Source organism: Oncorhynchus nerka, linkage group LG12, assembly GCF_034236695.1.
Source record: "Oncorhynchus nerka isolate Pitt River linkage group LG12, Oner_Uvic_2.0, whole genome shotgun sequence".
Taxonomy (NCBI): Eukaryota; Metazoa; Chordata; class Actinopteri; order Salmoniformes; family Salmonidae; genus Oncorhynchus; species Oncorhynchus nerka.
The window spans coordinates 68,785,835-68,808,964 of NC_088407.1; the positions used below are offsets into that span (position 1 = coordinate 68,785,835).

Sequence of the window (23,130 nt, forward strand, 5' to 3'; positions counted from 1 at the left end):
GGACTATTTACATTGACACCCCCCATTTGTTTTTTACACTGCTGCTATACTGTTTATTATAGTCACTTCACCCCTACCTACATGTACAAATTACCTCGACTAACCTGTACCCCCACACATTGACTCGGGTACCGGTACCCCCTGCATGTAGCCTCATTATTATTATTTTACTTTTTGTAATGTTTTACTTTAGTGTATTTGGTAAATATTTTCTTAACTCTTTCTTGAACTGCACTGTTGGTTAAGGGGTTGCGTGTAAGCAATTCACAGTAAGATCTACTACACCTGTTGTATTCGGAGCATGTGACAAAAACATTTTGATTTGATTTGATCCTTTGTCTGCAAATACAACAACACAGCAATGTAAAATGAATCTTAACTATGAAACTAGTTCCTTGAATTAGAAACTGAAAGCACCAAATACATGATTATCCAAGAAGAAAACCCTAGTAGGTGTTCTTCCCAAGCATGGCTTCCTCTTTACACTGCACCCTCCTGAATCAGTTATGGTGTTATAATTATAGTGGTCCTATATACCTCAGTTGGTGGTGTGTATTGCTTGCACCGCCAGCATTGTGGGTTCGATTCCCGGGGCTACCCATAAGTGAAAATGAATGAATGAATGAATGAATAAGTTAAGTAAGTTGCTTTGGATAAAGGCGTCTGCTAAATGGCATATATATGTATTATATTACCATATCTCACGCTTGGTGTGATTGTAAATGTTTTATCTAAACAGTGTGGGATTAGATGACATCTCTCACTCCGTGGTGTGATTGTATCCGAGCCTTCCTCAGGCCTTTAAACCATGTGGTCTGACTATATTACAGCCTCAGCCTTCAGAACCGACAGGCCTGACATGCAGCATTAATCATAGCTGCTGCACCCACCCAAGTCAGCTTTTACAAATGAAGGACACCCGACCAAGAGTGGAGACTGGGAATGTTTTATTTTTTCTCTCGATCCCTTCTCTTTCTTTTGCAAGGAAAGCAAAATCGTGAGCCTGATGGATGCATCTGTGTGACGTGTGGGCTGGTGGGAGACAATTGGAGATGCAACGGAGGGAGGGAGGTTAGGGAGGGAGAGATGGAGGGAACTAGCACCACGCAGCGTCCCAACGCCTCTCTGCCGCTCCGCTCTGACACACCAAGCCAGTGGATTTCAACACGCATAGATCAATGAGGGCTGCGATGGCTGGAAAGGGAGCTGACAAGAAGATAAGCACAGCTCAGACAGCTTCATCCATCTCATGTCTTTATCCCTGACTTTAAGGCTTTTTTTGGGGGGGGGGGGGGGGGGGGCTGGTAACCTATGGTCATTTTCATGTACTGTAAAAGGACCCATGAGCACCAACATGTGAAATTCATAGGAGCCTGTCAAATCGAGTGTGAAATTAAAGCTAAGAGTCTATAGTTTTGGGAAATTAATAAGCAAAGGCTTTGATTTCTTGTCAAACAGATGATAAGGGGTCTTTGAAAACATCTACCAGAAAAAGTCTTAAAAGGTATTAGAAATACATTAAAAAAACAATCATGTTGAAGTAAAGACTATCAACACATATTAGCTTTAATTTGTTCTGTCTTCTGTAAGTTTAAGAAAACTTGCCTTGTGCCTTCCGTTACCAAAAACCCACATATCTTTAAGATATTTTCTCATTTCTCTCCCTCATGAGGAGGGAGGATAATGTAATGAAAGTTCACAGAAGTAACAAGTAAAGGTAGATCCACCAATTAGTTACAGTGTTTTTACTGATTTTATAACAGATTTTTTTCTGCTAATATCATTTCCCAAAAATAGGTAACGTAATTTCTGCAATTGAATTGGCTACAATGGGAAATCATGCTAGTCACAAACCCCTGTTGGGTCACCTGTGACTGTCCTCCCTTCCACTGACATACTGTTTCTCTTTCTGTCATCTGGTGGTCAAAGCAAGAGAGTGAAAAGTGTGGCCAGTCTCTCTCTCTCTCTCTAATTAATGTCACTACTCCTAGCTCTTACTGACACCTAGCAATGAGCCCCCTCTCTATAATTTATTGTAACTAGCATCCTCACCCGCTGAGCCACCAACCAACATCGGACGTCTATGGACGTTGAAAAGTTGACATTTGGTCAGTCCACCCTGACCTTGATTTCATCGTCCACAGATGCCGTTTTTTTGGTCTGGTGCAGACATGCCTTGTTTTTAACGTACACAGACGTCTGGACTGGCCTTTATTTGCCCAAACACAGACATCCATGACATCCGGACCGGATCAAATCTGAACCAATCATAGACGTCTATGTTTCACCATTTTGGTCAGCAGATTACGGTACAGTACATTACAGTACAGTACAAAACAGTACAAAACAGTAAAGTACAGTAGAGTAGAGTATAATTCAGTAAAGTACATTTCAGTAAAGTAGAGTGGAGTAGAGTTCAGTACAGTACACAGTAGAGCACACTAGAGTTGAATACATTATGTCAAGTACTGAACTGAACTATATTCTACTTTACTGTACAGTACTGAACTCTACTGTACTGTACTGAACTCTACTGTTCTGTGCTGTACTGTACTCTATCATACTCTACTGTGCTGTACTTTGATGTCAAAACTTGTAAAACATAGACATCTATGAATTGGTTCAGATTTGGTCTGATCCGGACCAACCAAATTTGGTCTTGTTTGGTGGTGGAGCTCATTAAAATAATAGCCAGTGTATAGAATAATACCCAAATATGCAATGGAGAATATTGCATTTTTTTTTTAAACCTTTGTATACCTATTTAGGATACATCACCAGGAAGATGACATTCATATCTATAATTATGTATTCCTGTGTTGGTCAGAACCAATGATGAAGTTCCGTTACTGCAATTCTGTTACTGGGTGTAAATCCATTTCACTTACAATAGGTCAATAACCTAAAAATATATATTTTTCAAACTCAAGGTGTCATGTCATGGCTGACACCCTTCTTTCTGCAGACATCTTTGAATCTTCATTCAGAACAGATATTTAACAGAGTTTTGGAAAACGTGGTTACATAAAAAACAGAGGGAGATTTTACAGACATTCTGTTACCAAATTTAGCATCTGCACAGCTCTTCCAGTAAATGTGTTTTTGTAAATTCTGTGTATGTTGTTAAAAGTAGTGCTTGTGCATAAAGATGTATGGTTAGTTTAACTTGTAAATCTATGGTTTTTGTTTGGCATACATTTAAAACCTCTTAGGGATCCCTTCACCCCCATTCCCGCTCGGATCCCGTTAACGGGATTGATTTGACAACATCCAGTGAAATTGCAGTGCGCCAAATTCAACAACAGAAATACTCATAATAAGAATTCATTAAACACACAAGTGTTATACATCAAAATTACAGCATAACTTCTTGTTAATCCAGCCACAGTGTCAGATTTCAAAAAGGCTCTACAGTGAACGCAGACCATGCAATTTTCTGAGGACAGCACCACGCATACAAACACAAGAAAATCCTATTACAACTAGCCAAGTGCGACACAGAAATCAGAAATAACAATATAATTCATGCCTTACCTTAGAAGATCATCTTATGTTGGCACGCCAAAATGTTCCAGAAACATCACAAATGGTCCTTTTGTTCGATAAATTTCTTCTTTATTTCCCCAAAATGTCAATTTATTTGGCACGTTTGATTCAGAAATACACCGGTTTCAACTCGCCCAACATGCCTACAAAGTATCTAACAAGTTACCTGTAATCTTGGTCAAAACATTTCAAACAACTTTTCTAATCCAACCTTAGGTATCCTAAAATGTAAATAATCGATCAAAAGACTTGAGTCCCTCATGGAAATAACAGGGCTACTTCTTCATTTCTCAAAATAAAAACATCAACCAATTTCTAAAAACTGTTGACACCTAGTGGAAGCCATTGGAACTGCAATTAAAAAGAGCTTCCCATAGAAAACTAATAGAAAACACATTGACCTGGAAGGATTGTGCTCGGGGTTCCACCTGCCAAATCAGTTCTGTTATACTCACAAACATTATTCAAACAGTTTTAGAACCTTCAGAGTGTTTTCTATCCAAATCTACTAATACTATTCAAATCCTAGTTTCTGGGCCTGAGTAGCAGGCAGTTTACTTTGGGCACGCTTTTCATCCGGACGTCAATATACTGCCCCCTAGTCTTAAGAAGATATTATAAAGTGAAAACTCTGAGCACTAACTTTACATACTGTGACAACAATATGTTTGTTGCAACTTATTGTTGAGTTTGAACTGTGAAAAGTATTTGGAGAGAAATGTCATCTCACTGGCCATCTAACAACTTGAATGCAATGCCCTGTCTGGCATGTTGCTAGTACGGACTGTTATCTCCAGGAGACGTAGCATCACACGTACATTGTCTAACAACGACTGGGGTGATGATGAAGAGATATCAAGACAAGGATGCTCAACAAAAAGGGGGAAAATAAAGAAAAAAATAAATAGCCTACTGTTATCAAAGTATCTCATCTCCAGAGCTTTAGTTCATCCAAAAGACACAGTGGTTTCCTTACCCTGGAAGCAGTCTATGGACAAGGTATGACAGCAACCCATGCTTTCACAGGCACTGTTTCCAAAGGCTAATATTTTAGCACTTGTGGCACAAATCCCATTCAAGTCATGGTACCGATATTAGATTTTTTGTATCATGTCCAAACCATCCGAAAGTATCTCAAATTCATTGTGAAGCTCAACAAAGTCACTTATAGATGATTTGAGCATGATTCAAGAAAAATGCTATTATTGGTACCATGACTTGAATCGGATTTGTGCCACAAAGGCTAAAACGTTAGCATTTGGAAACAGGGCCAGGGAAACTAAACCATTGCTGTCATACCTTGTGTATAAACTTCTTACCTGGTAAGGAAACCAATGTGTCAGTTTGTAATATGGGTGAACTATCCCTTTAATAAAAACTGTTACGACTGTGTTAAGATTCTTGAGTAATTAATAAGCACATTCTTTATTATTGTGTCTTTTCTCAATTTGTGGCGGCCAATGGAAGACAAAGTCAAGATGAAGTCCATTTTATCTTGTGCATTTTTCATAGATGTGCTGAAGTTGTAAAGCAGCACGTACAGTAGAGTTCAGCAACCCCCCTGACTTCATAGTGGACTGCCTTTGAAACTGATTGCTATGATGTTCAATTATCCTCAAGTGCTTTTACTTAATTTGACACTGGTTTCTTTTTGAATTTATAATCAGTTAGTTCATTAGTTTTGAGGCCATTAATGTGCATGATTTATGCATTTATGATGGCTTGTATGTCTCTGTATACCTGTCGTTAGTGGTGTTATGTTGGCCTTTGGTGCATTAGTGTCTGTCTGTCAACCTTGAAGAATCAATACTGTCGACCTCTGCTGATGACAGCCATAGCCGGCTCTGCTTGAAAACATCCCAACTCCTGACACTAATGTATCGGAGCCGCCTAGCCCACAGACTGGTGATGTCCCCTCCAGGCATGATGGGTAGCAGGAAGCCAAGCTGTGCACCATTACCGGGACTTTGGGAGGGGAAACAAACAATGGCTTATTTTCCTCAAGTCAGGAAGGGGATCTGGAATTCAATAAGCCAGTCAATTACACCCCTGCACAATTCTATAGGCTATAGAATTAATTGAGCGCACAGCTTTGGGGTGATAATGGAATGGGATGGACTTCTGGTTCCAGTCTATATCTCACCGACCCCAGCACCACCCACCTCTATAAGCAGCCCTTTATCACACGAGGCACACCATCACACCCCCATACTGAGATCAGTTATTTTCAGCAGTTTTAAAGCATCCTTCTTTGAGAGTTCTCCCTACAGAGGGGCAATGTGTGTGCATGTGCACATACGTGAGTGTGTTGGGATAAATTAACCCATATTTCTAACGAAAGGGGCAATAAGAGAAGCTGTCTGCCGTGTACATTCCAGGCAAAGTCTAAACATGTCGTGCAAACCTAAGAAATCCTTGACTTGAGAAACCATGTTACATAATACATGGAACCATTAGGCCTGCAGATGCTAATATGGGAATTCATGAACAAAGGCTTTGATGGCTTCTATGAGGAATTATTAACAGAGTGTAGAAGGGGCCTTCTACTAGCTCGTCTCAAGGACAGGCCTTGTACAAATCCAGTGAGACAAAGAGAGAGAGAGATAAAGATAAATCAAGAGAGAGAAAGAGAAAGAGCAAGAGAGAGAGATAGAGAGAGAGAGAGAGAGAGAGAGAGTGAGAGAGAGAGATAGAGAGAGAGAGAACAGAAGGAGGCACAGCAGACAGAGCACGTAGAGGAGGAGGTATATTGAAGCTTTGCTTCAAGCTTTATAGACCTTTGTTTGAAAAAATTATTTCCCTTAGACTTTTTGTAGCGCACATAATCAATAATGTTATACTGTGCCTATCAGGTTTAAAACCAGCAGAGTTGAGAACTTCAGGAAAAAAAGGTGCTTGGGATTCTTTTTTATATGTATTTAAACATCTTTTCTACATAAAAGTACCTGAAGTACCTTAATATAGTACCTTAAACATTTCCAAATTGAGTTTAAGTTGTTTTCCAATAGCTTGACCTTATCTTGGAAGCTCATACATAGCCATAGTAAATTGTATGGTGGAATACTATGCTGTTAGACAAGCACTGTCGACTCAACTTGAAACACATACCCCTTTCTGTGTCTGCATCACTTCTTTGTTCCTGATTTCGAGAATGAGCCCATTCAGAAATAGACAGACATACTGTAAATGTGATATTTTTCTCTCCTCGCAATAAAATGTGGTTGCAATGAAAAAAACAAGCGTCATGCTTTTCTGCTGCATTGGCTAGTCAAAACAGCACATGACCCTTCTGAGTCTGTAGGCAGCCTGAAAACAATAGGCTCTTTTTGAGCTCATTTTTCATTCAATCCAACCACTTTCAGGTAAGGTTCAAAGTAAGGACCCGTTAAACTCTCAAAGTAACTCAAAGTACCTCTCTAACAATATTTTAGTCTCTCAAACATGCATACTTCCAGTTCTTCTTTTAACACGCATTCATGAAGAGCTATAGCACACATTCGCAATCAGACACACAAAAACACACAGATATTACATCCGACAGCCGCACACCACACTCTCACAAACACCCATACAGGGCTAACACACTCTCACAAACACCCATACAGGGCTAACACACTCTCACAAACACCCATACAGGGCTAACACACTCTCACAAACACCCATACAGGGCTAACACACTCTCACAAACACCCATACAGGGCTAACACACTCTCACAAACATCCATACAGGGCTAACACACTCTCACAAACACCCATACAGGGCTAACACACGCTCACAAACACCCATACAGGGCTAGCACACTCTCACAAACACCCATACAGGGCTAACACACGCTCACAAACACCCATACAGGGCTAGCACACTCTCACAAACACCCATACAGGGCTAACACACTCTCACAAACACCCATACAGGGCTAGCACACTCTCACAAACACCCATACAGGGCTAACACACTCTCACAAACACCCATACAGGGCTAACACACTCTCACAAACACCCATACAGGGCTAGCACACTCTCACAAACACCCATACAGGGCTAACACACTCTCACAAACACCCATACAGGGCTAGCACACTCTCACAAACACCCTCTCGGATTCAGAGGGGTTGGGTTAAATGCAAAGACACATTTCAGTTGAAGGCATTCAGTTCTACAACTGACTAGGTATCCCACTTCTCAGTTGAATTCATTCAGTTGCACAACTGACTAGGTATCCCCTTCCTTTCCTTTCCTTTCCCTTACCCCTTTCCCATACAGGGCTAGAATATGCTGAGAAACATACACGGAGGGAGAGCATATGCTCATAAACGTACATACAGGGCTAGCACAAGCTCATATAAATACACATAGGGTTAGCACATGCTCACAAACAGGGACAAGAGACCTCTCCAGAGCTGTTGTGAGTTGACAGAGATCACATAATACGAGCACTTCACAGTTATTTTCCAGCACAGTTGTCACACCATTGCCTTTGAGGGGGTAATTTAAAATCAGAAAGAAACACTCAATAGTTTTGGACATGACTGGTAAACAATGAATCTATTTGCTAACGTTCACTTGAAAACTAACCGACACTGGCAACACTAAATGGGATAAACACAGCCATTCGGAGGAAAGTCAGGGACCTCAATCTGGAAATGGAACTTATATTATCTCCTGCTATAAAATGGAGTGTCTCCTCTGGCTTGACATTCATTTCCATTCCATGGCTGAATGCGACTGTGCTTGGCAGATGCTGATGGCCTAGTCCACTCTGATACCACCATAACAGTCACTCACATGTATTTCACCTGAGCAATTTCCTGAGACTGTCGAGTGGTCGTTCATGCATACGGTACCTGATGAATGGAGTGACACATGGTGACTGTTTGCAATGCCCTTTCCCTTCAGTGATGGTATTTGCACTCGACCGTAGGTCACCGTGAATTTGATGGGCCAAGCTATTTCTGACCCGGGGAAGCTTATATTTGCATACAAAGAGTTTTGGCCCAACTGAACGGAGAGTAATTCGAACTGCAAAGCCAGAGCAGAAAAAAAACTTTGTTGACAGCCCATACTGCTATCCTCAGTGACAAGGTAATAAAATAGAGCTGTTTCTCCAGATTGCAACACCAATGACATTTGGTTTCAATAAATAAATAAACCAACACACACTTTTATCACAAGACGGTAGCAGGAAACAAGGCTCCTACCACGTCTCCCACAAACCATTTACAAAAACCAAAACAGACCAGGCTATACAATCACATTAGAAAGGAGCAACAACACATTTTTCTGTGAAAGGTGTTTTGTTATCGTTAGGAGAGGCGGGACAAATGGAGAGGCACGCATGAACAGTAGCCTCCGTTCCGCTGGAATTCAACACAAAGACAACATCATGTTTTAGCTCTAGTGACCAAACAAACATACCCATGGAATTCAATAAGAAACCAACACACGGTCAGTCTTTTCAAGTCTGCCTCTGCCACTGTAGCTACTGTATCTTATAAGACCAGTACAGAACTAGAGGCTAGGCAGGAGACAAGCTTATCACAAACAGTCCAGTGTTGTTGGTTTAAGTCAGGGGTGGGAAACTGGCAGTATGGATGTGGGTTCGCAGACCCACAAGCCACAGCGGCCCCTCATGATTAGTTCTGTTTTTTGGAGGCCCCCACCCCCATCAAAGTTGCCCATCCCTGGTTTAAGAACAACAGGAGACGATGAACCGCAATCTTTGGCAGAAGGTAATCATCCGCCTTAATCCAAATCAAATCCAAATGAAGGAACACAGGAAAAAATAAACACATCTCATCTCTTATGTTTTGTCAGGAAACATATTTCTTAGAATATAAAAAAGAGGTTTGATGTTTCATTCATTTAAATGTGTATTTATTTATCTAGGATAGTTCACTCAGTAACATGTTATTTTTACAGTACTGCTTGATCCACTGGAGAGGTCAGATGTAGACTATAGTCTGATGAAAATGTCTCATTGGTGTATAACATAGAACACCGGTCATTGTGCTCATTGGTCTGTGTCTCTCCGACAGTTCAAATAGGACAGGCACTGGGTCAACAGTATACGGTCAAAAAACACCTCTGAGGGAATGGAGGAACATGTCAGGGAACATTCTTCATAATGTTAAGCCTTGCTCACGGTCACCACCCAATCAGCCTGCATTTGTCCAGCAGGAGCCATTTGAACTAAAGAGAATAGGGCTTTGGGACTTGCAATGATGAAACGCCCAAACACACACACAGACACAGACACACACACGTGATTGTGGGACTTCGGATGGTGTAAAAGTTTCGAGCCCCATGCTCCCTGAGCTCTGCTAATCTGATGGTTCCTGCATGTGCCCGCTGACTGTTTTCTGTCTGTGGCCTTAAAACTTCCGCCTGAGAGGACCTGCCAATACCATGAGGTCAGACTGCAGAGTGATGTACGCGTGGGCCCCATGGTGTGTGCGTGGCACAGGAGGCTGGTGAGGAAAGGACAGCTCATAATAGCGGCTAGAATGGAATGATATCATACACATGGAAACCATGTGTTCTATGTGACAACACAATTCCATTAATTCCATTCCAGCCATTACTATGAGCCTGTTCACCCCAATTAAGGTGCCAACAGGAACCTGTGGTGTGTGGGGCTGCTAAATATCGAACAGAGGCCCCACCACCACAACTACAACCACCATTGGCAATTTTAGATACTTTAATTTGATTTCCCTTTGTCCCCAACACAAAGGACACAGTGGCCTTTTCTGGTCCAGTGTGTCATACATTGACCACTGGGTTTTCACTGGATTCCTGTCTGAGTCACTGGTGGTAGAGACTAAAGAAGCCCTGGGTTAGAGGACAGGAGTCCCCACACATGGTAGTGCTGGTTTGGTTGACTTGTGGTTGCTGGTTGAGGGAGACAGTGTGTTTATCTGTTTTGGTATCTATATTTTACAAAGAGTGCCAATGCATTGAGGAAAATACAATGGATATAATACTTGGATGTAGAGTTAGCAATCTGTCCTGATTATTCTCTGTAACGTACAGTATATCCACCATGACTAATAAGTGAAAACTAATTTGCTCTCTACCCTCTTAGAAAATAGGTTTCCAAAAGGATTCTTCGGCAGTCCCCATGGGAGAAACCTTTTTTAGAACCGTTTTGGTTCCAGGTAAAACTATTTTGGGTTCCATGCAGAAACCAAAAAGAGTTCTTCAAAGCGTTCTCCTATGGGGATAGCCAAAGAAGACTAAGGCTCTAGATGGCACTTTTTCTCTAAGAGTGCAGTGACAGCAAAACAAAATACACAAAATGTGATTCTTCGACCATTCAGAACAACTGTTCTTCTATTTCTGGTCAAAATGTGATATTGATTTCAACAACATGAAAACCAACCAAAGGAGAGTCTATGGGTCAACATCTAATCCATCTTTTTCATGTATTGTATTCTGTCTTGACAGAGAGTGTGACAAAGGACCAGACGGATTATCAGGACGCGTACTCAGAGCATGCGCTGACCAGCTGGCAAGTTTTTTTCTGTAATGTACCTACAGTACATGTTTCAAGCAGACCAGCATAGTCCCTGTGCCCAAGAATGCCAAGGTAATCTATCTAAATCACTATGGCCCCATAGCAATCACATCTGTAGCTATAAAATGCTTTGAAAGGCTGGTCATGGCTCACATCAACACCATCATCCCAGACACCCTGGACCCACTCCAACAGATCCACAGATGACATAATCTCTATTGCACTCCAAACTGCCCTCTCCCATCTGGACAAGAGGAACAACTATGTGAGAATGTTGTTCATTTGGGGCAGCAGGGTAGCCTAGTGGTTCAAATTCCCGAGCTGACAATGTACAAATCTGTCGTTCTGCCCCTGAACTAGGCAGTTAACCCACTGTTCCTAGGCCATCATTGAAAATAAGAATTTGTTCTTAACTGACTTGCCTAGTTAAATAAAGGTATAGTAATTTGACCAGAACTGCGTTGTAGGCCTGATCACCGACAACGATGACACAGCTGACAGGGAGGAGGACAGAGACCTGGCAGTGTGGTGCCAGGACAATAACCTCTCCCTCAATGTCAGCAAGACAAAGGAGCTGATGGTGGACTGCAGGAAACAGAGGGCTGATCACGCCCCCATTCACATCGATGGGGCTTTATCGGGGTGGGTATGAGAGCTTCAAGTTCCTTGGTGTCCACATCACTAAGGACCTATCATGGTCCACACACACCAACACAGTTGTGAAGAGGGCATGACAATGCTTCTTCCCCCTCAGGAGGCTGAAATGACTTTGCATGGGCCCTCAGTTCCGCAAAAGGTTCTACAGCTGCTCCGTCCAGAGCATCTTGACTGGCTGCATCACCGCTTGGTATGGCAACTGCTTGGCATCAGACCGCAAGGCGCTACAGAAGGTAGTGCGTACAACCCAGTACATCACTGTGGCCGAGCTCCCTGCATTTCAGGAGCTCTGTACCAGGCAGTGTTAGAGGAATACCCTAAAAATGGTCAAAGACTCCAGCCACCCAAGTCATAGACTGTTCTCTCTGCTACCTCACGGCAAGCACGGTAATTATTATGAGCCATTCTCCCCCCAGCAGCCTCCTGTGATCTGCATTGAACCTTTTTGCAATCACTTTTTTTTACTCATCACATACGCTTCTGCTATTGTTTATTATCTGTCCTTTTGCCTAGTCACCTTATTCCTAGTTATACGTACATATCACCACTATTACCTCCTACTCCTGCACATGGAATCCGTACTGGTACCCAGCGTATACAGCCAAGTTATCATTACTCATTGTGCATTTATTATTACTTTTATAATTATGTGTTATTACTTTTCTATTATTTCTCTATTTTCTCTCTCTCTGCATTGTTGGGAAGTAAGTAAATATTGTTACGAATCCTGTGATTAATAAAATTTGATTTGTGTCCAGTGCTCACAGTAACCGGTGGCCATATTGGCCTTGTTGCCCTGTAAATGTGACACGGCCACAGCCTATTAACACATGTCTCTGTGACTATAGCGTTACAGCCTCGGCCAGACTCAGTGTCCCACCGGCCCAACAGATTGATGTGAATGAGTTTAGGAAGCCGCAGACGCAGCGGCTCTAAATCTTGGCTGAGGTCAGGTGGTGGAACAGAATACGTTCGCGGGCCGTACCGCTGTGCGGCGCAGCACTGGACAGATAGACACATGTTCCAAAAACATTTGCGTCTGCCAAAGTCGTCTGAGGTGAAACTCACTGCAGAAAGCAATGCATGCCATGGATCTGTTTACAGACCTCTAAAATTAATGACTTTCCCTGTGTCCCACATAGTCAGTTAATGTGCACACACACACTGAGAAATAGGGCCTTTCCTCTGCCTGACATTTATTAGGCACATTCATTCACTGCTCCATCTGAATGACATACATAAGGCATAACCTTCCTCTTGCATTACATTTCACTGCCTCGATCTGCGTTGCATATTCTGTTGTGAAAGTATAGTCCTTTCTCCGTAGTTGTGGGAGGCTCCATGAAAACAGCACCATATTGAATAGAGAAGGCACATAGAATCAGGGAACTCTGCCTGCCTGTACAGAAACATGTTGATTTAGACATGAAGCAGCCGCAAATCCCCCCTCGTCTCGCTTTCTCCCCCTTCCCCTTTCTCTCTCTGTTTCCCTCTCTCTCTCTCTCTCTGTACACAACAGGGTCTGCTACAATTAGCACGGCCGTCTAATTGTTTTGAAAATAGGCAAATATCCAGGCAGCAGCACTGTAACCCTACCAAAGCAGAGAGAGAGAGAGAGAGAGAGAGAACTCCTCAGCAGCCTGAAGGAATGTGAGGCATTTCCTTTAATGTGCTTTGGCTTTGCTGGGTCAGGGGAACCAACTGACGCTCCCCTCGCCTCACACTGAGCAAACTCCCCGAAAAAAACTTCCTGTTTAGCAGTCCCCTGAATAAATATGCCTGAACTGAAATCTCTCTCTCTCATTCATAAGCTCTAATACTCAAATATTTGTTTCTACATGACTCTCTTACTGTACCTCAGTTGTGGTTTCTGTGATAACAATGACCATAGGGGATGGCAAGACAGCGCAAACAGATATGAGACCAGTCTACTAGTCTAGATGCTCCTTGCCTGCCTGGCTGCGTGGCTCCCTAGCTGGGAGTTTGGTTCCCACGGCTCTACTCGCTCCTCACTCCTGAACGTTACAGCAAAGTGTTCCTGCTTAGAGCTGAGAGTCTGTAGCGATAGTCCAGTCATCAGATCCTCAGGAGAGTACATTATTAAACGCTATAAAGACACAGTCACATTACAGCCCGATTCAGAGGCCAGAGATCAACGATGCTGGTCAAACATACTGTAGCAAGCAGCCTGTCTGTCAGTTACAGAACGTTTGTTCGTGTCACGCTCGTCGTACGAAGGAGACCAAGGCGCAGCGTGGAATGCATACATTCTTTATTACTATAAGAATGAACACTGAACAAACTAACCAAAATAACAAAACGACTATACAAATGAGTGCTGACAGGCAACTACACATAGGCAAGATCCCACGAAACACAAAAGGGAAATGGCTACCTAAATATGATCCCCAATCAGAGAAAACGATAAACAGCTGTCTCTTTGATTGAGAACCATATCAGGCCAACATTGAAATACAAAAACCCCTAGACCTACAACAACCCTAGACATACAACAACCAGCGTACCCACCTTAGTCAAACCCTGACCTAACCAAATTATAAGGAAAACAGAGACAACTAAAGTCAGGGCGTGACAGTTCGTGAGAATTTGTTCTCCTCTTGATTGTTCCCTTTTTCACATACACCAATTAAGTCATATCTATTAAATATCTTCAATATGGAAACATACTGTTGTCTCATTACACAAATAGCTGTGACAAAGAATGTGACACCTGTCAGTTTGTTCAATTAGTACATTCATTTTGGTCAGATATTTGTTCAGTAATAAACCCACACAGGAGTTTATAGATCAGTTAAAGGTTAACTTGTCAAGCAGTTGGTCTTGAGCAACTCCAACTAAGGACCTTGATCGGAGTGTCTCAACACAAGGGAGGACACAACAGCCACTTGGGACTAATTGGGACTAAAGAATTTCCTTAAACACTGAGGGCTCAATTTTCGGCCGGCGTTAAGCCAGCGCAAATGTCAAACACGCTCGTTTGCAGTTTCGACCTGTTAAAGCCATCGCTCTTCTATTTTCAAACCATTTGTTCCAGGATTGGTAATTTACCTGTCTTATGTGAGCTTGCTTGCAGGGAGGTGGGAGGTGTGGCAATGTCTGAGGTATATCCTTAAAAATGTGCGCCAAAGTGCCAATTTCAGTATGTGCTGGTTGGGATATTTAATACCAACCAAAAGCTGGTCTTAGCAGTAATGCTGTTGGTTTTGGCATGGATTTTGACAACGGAAGTGCAGTCTATCCAGCCATGATGCACAATGCCCATGGAACATGAGAGATGTGCTTTTTGTGCACCTAAACCTTGTATTTAGAAACATACAAACATAATGTTTATTCACATTTCATTTAATTTGATTACAAACCAAGCATAGCCTCCCCTCCTCTCAATGAAGCCTCTTCTGTTTGTCATGCATTTGAGCTTAGAAATAAATCTTAATCACCAAAGCTTTAAAAAGATCAAGTTTGGCGGAGGCAAAACAGTGGTCAGACATCCGTTTTTTTAATCTATTACATCATTTTAGCCAGCTCCAGTTATTATTTTGGATGTGCGTAAAAAAACCTATATGCCCACCATGGAATGTGAGATGAGATAATCCGGTGGCCCCTCCATATAGGCTATATGCCCACCATGGAACGTGAGATGAGATCATCCAGTGGCCCCTCCATATAGGCTATATGCCCACCATGGAACGGGAGATGAGATCATCCAGTGGCCCCTCCATATAGGCTATATGCCCACCATGGAACGTGAGATGAGATCATCCAGTGGCCCCTCCATATAGGCTATATGCCCACCATGGAACGGGAGATGAGATCATCCGGTGGCCCCTCCATATAGGCTATATGCCCACCATGGAACGTGAGATGAGATCATCCAGTGGCCCCTCCATATAGGCTATATGCGCACCATGGAACGGGAGATGAGATCATCCAGTGGCCCCTCCATATAGGCTATATGCCCACCATGGAACGGGAGATGAGATCATCCAGTGGCCCCTCCATATAGGCTATATGCGCACCATGGAACGGGAGATGAGATCATCCAGTGGCCCCTCCATATAGGCTATATGCCCACCATGGAACGGGAGATGAGATCATCCAGTGGCCCCTCCATATAGGCTATATGCCCACCATGGAACGGGAGATGAGATCATCCGGTGGCCCCTCCATATAGGCTATATGCCCACCATGGAACGTGAGATGAGATCATCCAGTGGCCCCTCCATATAGGCTATATGCGCACCATGGAACGTGAGATGAGATCATCCAGTGGCCCCTCCATATAGGCTATATGCCCACCATGGAATGGGAGATGAGATCATCCAGTGGCCCCTCCATATAGGCTATATGCGCACCATGGAACGGGAGATGAGATCATCCAGTGGCCCCTCCATATAGGCTATATGCCCACCATGGAACGGGAGATGAGATCATCCAGTGGCCCGTCCATATAGGCTATATGCCCACCATGGAACGTGAGATGAGATCATCCAGTGGCCCCTCCATATAGGCTATATGCCCACCATGGAACGGGAGATGAGATCATCCAGTGGCCCCTCCATATAGGCTATATGCCCACCATGGAACGGGAGATGAGATCATCCAGTGGCCCCTCCATATAGGCTATATGCCCACCATGGAACGGGAGATGAGATCATCCAGTGGCCCCTCCATATAGGCTATATGCCCACCATGGAACGGGAGATGAGATCATCCGGTGGCCCCTCCATATAGGCTATATGCCCACCATGGAACGGGAGATGAGATCATCCAGTGGCCCCTCCATATAGGCTATATGCCCACCATGGAACGGGAGATGAGATCATCCGGTGGCCCCTCCATATAGGCTATATGCCCACCATGGAACGGGAGATGAGATCATCCGTTGGCACTAATAATTAGAAACGTTTAAGTTATTTTCCAGTAACAATCGCTTGTTCTCCATTTAGTTTTGATTGAAAAACAAGCCCTTACCCTACTATAACAAAAGCTGGTTCAACAGCAATGCATCTAGGAACCTACCCATAAAAGGTTTCGAAATGGTCTACTCATGAGGGTTTTGCCGACATGCTTTTGCATTATTCACTATTCACATAGGCCTACCTGCAGTGCATACTCCATTCGGCTTGTATTCATCCCCATTTCCAAAGAGCGCCTCATGTCCGGTGACCAAAGACTCCTACAAACATAGACTGCTCAAATTTCTCAGTCCTTTAACGTCGTATCAACAGTAGGCCTATCGTGCTAATTGAGAACGTGCCTCCCACATACAAAACAATTTGAGTAGACTTTCAATGTGTAAAGGCTTATACTCGTTAAAGCCAATTACAACAATGTTGACTGTCAACACTCCAAACATATTGAGCAGATGCTAGATCTTTTTTAAACTTTTGATATCACTCGTTACTGTAGCCTATGCTGGGATTGGACGAGAATATTCCGTGCCCCCAGCTGAATTTGAGCTGATGACAATGCAAAGACCTTCAATAACCTACAGAAATTGAGACGAATGCATGCAATAATAAGCCATGGAACGGCTTGATTGGCCAGTGTGTGGCCAAGCCCTCATCACACCTACAACTTGTATATTCATCAAAACCCAGACCTTTTGCGCCACAGCCAGCTATTGGGCTCAAAATAACAGCTGTGAAAATAGCAAAAATATTTATGACACACTCCCTGACCTATAACGCTACCGGCAGCGCTTAGATTCACCATAGAGAAAGGGGGATACCTAGTCAGTTGTACAACTGAATGCCTTCAACTGAAATGTGTCTTCCGCATTTAACCCAACCCCTCTGAATCAGAGAGGTGCAGGGAGCTGCCTTAATCGACATTCACGTCTTCTGTGCCGGGGAACAGTGGGTTAACTGCCTTGCTCAGGGGCAGAACGACAGATTTTTACCTTGGCAGCTCGGGGATTCGATCCTGCAACCTTTCAGTTAGTGGCCCAACGATCTACCCACTAACATTATGTTTATTAAAATATAGCCCTCAGTGAGCAAAGAGACCTGAAGACTCCTTATCAGGTTATGATATGACAAAAAATACAGTTTTCTAAGCTAAAAATATCATTAAAGGCTTGAAAGGTCAACATGCTATTCCAGTTTCATTGAAGATTGATTTTCTGCAGTAGAAGCAGGCGTGTGGAATATGGGTGTCAGTAGGAGCGAAAAGAGCAAGATCATTATCAATCTCCTGTTGAACTTTCAGGAGACCTTTGTCTCTGTGTTAGATAGTATTTAAAGGCCATTAGGGCAGAATGCATGATCAGGGGTCATTCGGCCTATCAGAAAACATCATCAGGGGTCATTCAACCTATCAGAACACACTAGCCGTACAGATCAACCTATGAGAAAACACCAGCCGTACCTGCTCAACCTATCAGAGCGCATCAACCGGCCATACAGATCCAATCTATCACAACACACCTTCAGAGGTCATCAGGCCTATCAGAACACAACAGGCTTGGAGATGTACCGCACAGATTATTTAAGATGTATTTGTTCAACAAACTCATGACAGATCACATAATTTACAATCCTGACATACTGTACATACAAAGAGGTACTTTTTCAGTCAGATTGGTCATCTTTTACATGGCTGCTAGTGCTATTGTGTGCACCTGGATTGGGCCTTATTCATTGCCAGAAGGAGGAGGCTTTGGTCGCAATCCAGGCAGACTACATTTCAGCAGATTACTATATCAAATGGTTAGCTGATACACTACATGGTCAAACGTATGTGGACAGCTGCTCGTCGAACATCTCATTCCAAAATCATGGGCATTTTTATGTAGTTGGTCCCCCTTTAGCTGTAACAGTCTCCACTCTTCTGTGAAGGCTTTCCCCTAGATTTTGGAACATTGCTGCGGGGACTTGCTTCCATTCAGCCACAAGGGCATTAGTTATTCCATTATTCCTTCTCCACCAAACCTTACAGTTGCAAGTGAGTGTTGCAACCGAGGACAGACGATGTTTACGTGCTACGCGCTTCCGCACTCGGCAGTCCCGTTCTGTGAGCTTGTGTGGCTTACCCCTTCAACGCTGAGCCGTTGTTGTTCCTAGACGTTTCCACTTCACAATAACCGCATTTACAGTTGACCGTGACCGAGGCAACTCTAGCAGCGCAGAGATTTGACAAACTGACTTGTTGGAAAGGTGGCATCCTATGATGGTGCCACGTTGAAAGTCACTGAGCTCTTCAGTACAGGCCATTCTACTACCAATGTTTGTCTATGGAGATTGCATGTAGGTGTGCTCAATTTAATACACTTGTCAGCAAGAGGTGTGCCTGAAATAGCTGGATCCACTAATTTTAAGCAGCTTCGGCCATGTAGTGCAGTTTTGGCCATGTAGTGTATGTTAAACACCTACCCAAGAGATGTGAGATCAGGCAGGAATGTAGTCAGCCTGGAACACGGCCATTGTGTAATCAAGAATTATGGTAATAATACCTCTTGATTTGATGGGGGTTTAATATGAAATCAATATGGGTATTGTCTACTCACTCAGGATACTAAAGATAAGACAACCAGATGAGTCTCGACCAACAGTCATGACCATAAATAGCAGGCATGAAAATGTATGGTATTACAACTGGACAAATGCACCCCTCTCCACTTCCACATTCGAAATCAATCAGCTTGCTTCACCCAAGTAGTGCAAAAATGAAAAACAACCCGGCTTTATGTAACAGCCCAGAAAATGAATAATTCTGTCTCGAAATATGATTCTCAGGAAAAGAGGAAATGGCCCATTATCATGGTGACATACCACATCACATTTATTTAAAAAGCCCTTTTTACATCAGCAGTTGTCACAAAGTACTTATACAGAAACCAAGCCTAAAACCCCAAACAGAAAGCAATGCAAATGTAGAAGCCCGGTTGCTAAGAAAAACTCCCTAGAAAGTCAGGAACCTAGGAAGAAACCTTGAGTAGTATTTGGATTTTTTAATTTTTTATCTTACATTCATTTATTAATATTGATCAATACCAACACACCATTTTCATTTGGCAAATATTTCAATATATTGTTGAACATAATATACTCTATTGGCATATCAAACTTCCAGAATGGGATCTCAGCTACTTTTAGAGTTATGATCCAATTTGTAAGCATTACCAACCGAGTGAATGTGAAAAGAGAGGAAGATGGTGCTGCAGTGGATAACAGACGTCTTATGAGCTCCTGACCAATTCTGCTATTTTGTGTGTGTTTTTACACTCATCTTAACTTTTTGTACATAATATCTATGTCATCATTTCCTATGACCTAAAATAGCTTATGGACACCGATACCATGTGCTTTTTGGCTGTTCGGACTGCAGGAAAAAAAATAAAAAATAAAATCAGATATGCAAATGAATAGGATTTGAGTCACATCAAACTGCCAATTTGAACACGGCTTAATTTAACAGACTCTGAGAAACTCTAAAAGGAAGAATGGGAGAAAATCACAAATATAGATGTGCAAAGCTGATACAGACATACCCAAGATGACTCAAAGGTGCTTCTACAAAGTATTGACTCAGGGGTGTGAATACTTACAGTACCAGTCAAAAGTTTGGACATACCTACTCATTCAAGGGTTTTTCTTTATTTTTACTATTTTCTACATTGTAGAATAATAGTGAAGATATCAAAACTATGAAATAACACATGGAATCACGTAGTAACCAAAAAACAATTCACTCAACCAGCTTTACCAACAGTCTTCACATACGCTGAGCACTTGTTGGATGCTTTTCCTTCACTCTGCGGTTAAACTCATCCCAAACCATCTCATTTGGGTTGAGGTCGGGTGATTGTGGAGGCCAGGTCATCTGATGCAGCACTCCATCACTCTCCTTCTTGGTCAAATAGCCCTTACACAGCCTGGAGGAGGTGTGTTGGGTCATTGTCCTGTTGAAAAACAAATGATAATCCCACTAAATAAAAAAAGATGGGATAGCATACCACTGCAGAATGCTGTGGTAGCCATGCTGGTTAACTGTGCCTTGAATTCTAAATAAATCACTGACAGTGTCAACAGCAAAGCACCCCCACACCATCACACCTCCTCCATGCTTCGCAGTGGGAACCACACCTGTGATCATCCGTTCCCCTACTCTGCGTCTCACAAAGATAGGGTGGTTGATGAGTCCAAAAATCTCAAATTTGAACTCATCAGAAAGGAAAGATTTCCACCAGTATAATGTCCATTGCTCGTGTTTCTTGTCTCTTAGTCTTATTGATTTCCTTTAGTAGTGGTTTCTTTGAAGCAATTCGACCATGAAGGCCTGATTCTCGCAGTCTCTGAACAGTTGATGTTGAGATGTGTTGGTTACTTTAACTAAGTGAAGCATTTATTTTGGCCGCAATTTCTGAGACTGATAATTCTATTGAACTTATCATCTGCAGTAGAGGTAACTCTGGATCTTCCTTTCCTGTGGCGGTCCTCATGAGAGCTAGTTTCATCATAGCGCTCGATGGTTTTTGTGACTGCACTTGAAGAAATTTTCAAAGTTCTCCAAATGTTCCGCATTGACTGACCTTTATGTCTTAAAGTAATAATGAACTGTCTTTTCACTTTGCTTAGTTGAGCTGTTCTTGCCATAATATGGACTCTGTCTTTTACCAAATAGTGCTATCTTCTGTATACCACCCCTACCTTGTCACAACACAACTGATTGGCTCAAACGCATTAAGAAGGAAAGAAATTCCACAAATGAACTATTAGCACACCTGTTAATTGAAATGGATTCCAGGTGACTACCTCATGAAGCTGGCTGAGAAAATGTCAAGAGTGTGCAAAGCTGTCATCAAGGCAAAGGGTGGCTACTCCCTACCACTGAGGAAGTACAGTTCCCGCTCAGCCCAGTCAAAACTGTTCGCTGCTCTGGCCCCCAATGGTGGAACAAACTCCCTCACGACGCCAGGACAGCGGAGTCAATCACCACCTTCCGGAGACACCTGAAACCCCACCTCTTTAAGGAATACCTAGGATAGGATAAAGTAATCCTTCTCACCCCCCCCCCTTAAAAGATTTAGATGCACTATTGTAAAGTGGCTGTTCCACTGGATGTCATAAGGTGAAAGCACCAATTTGTAAGTCGCTCTGGATAAGAGCGTCTGCTAAATGACTTAAATGTAAATGTAAATGTACTTTGAAGAATCTGAAATATATTTTAATTTGTGGTTACTACATGATTCCATATGTGTTATTTCATAGTTTTGATGTCTTCACTTTTATTCTACAATGTAGAAAATATTACAAATAAAGAAAAACTCTGGAATCAGTATTTTTTTAACAAAAAAATTAAAAATTATTATTTACAATGACGACCTACCCAGGCCAAACCTGGACGACGCTGGGCCAATTGTGCACCGCCCTATGGGTCTGCCCTCATTGAACCAAAACAAGGCTCATTGGTTCGCTGAGAAATGTCTGTAATATCTGTGATGCTGCTGATTATAATAATCCCAGTCTGTACTCAGTGTAATCTCTCAGTCTGTGGTTACGGCAGCAAGAGTTCATTCTACACACACATCCAAAGGACTACCTTGCCAAGACAGAGAGCAGACACACACACATAGACACAGAAGCATGCACGCAGGTGCGCGCACACATACACACACACACACACACACACACATACAGACAGACAGACAGGACCCAGACCACCAACGTTCACAACACCTTCCACCACCAGCCATAACAAATGACTGAACCAGCCAAACAGGACACAACAGGATACATTGGTTTTTAGGAGCATATATCCACATGGGTGATGGAAAGATAAACACACTCCAGTCGGTTGTAGTAATGCTATAAAGTTGATTGGCAACCGTCATAAAGTCCAAAGAAGAAAAAGAAGCCTGAACAAAGGAGGAGTGATGACGAGAAACAAATTTACCGTTTTATCTGTGGATTAATTGTCGGAGTAGAGGACCTTGTGCATTTCAGGTAAAATAACAACCCAATGTTTATATCCCAGGACAAATTAGCTAGCAACAGCAAGCTAGCTAGCTAAATTGGCAGAAATTTGTAATGCTTTTTGACCTGTCCCCAAATTAATATAATTGGTTCAGTGTCTGTTTTGATATTTCAACCTACATGTCCTGATCGTGTCTGGTGTGGGTGAACAAAATCAACCTGGGCACGACGGAGCATGCCAATGCATAAATGCACGTGTGCGGTGGTCTGGTCAGCATGTGAAGGTATACCTGCCACAATTGAACAACAAGGGCCCTCATCCCCATTGCTAGGCTGGTTGGTTGCTATAACAAACCTATATTCTGGTGATTTAATTGGCCGTCTGCTGCCAGAGAACTGTGAACACAACAGCAGACACTGAGATAAGGTCTGGGTAACCATGGGGGACTGCATTCTGATAGGCCTATTAGAATC

The 23,130-nt window shown here is 42.6% G+C and overlaps 1 protein-coding gene across 1 annotated transcript in view; it reads right to left on the reverse strand.

The window, feature by feature from the left end:
* The window catches only part of LOC115138651 (cysteine-rich motor neuron 1 protein-like), a 196,529-nt gene that overhangs the window by 153,803 nt on the left and 19,596 nt on the right, over window positions 1-23,130 (reverse strand). The window lies entirely within an intron of this gene.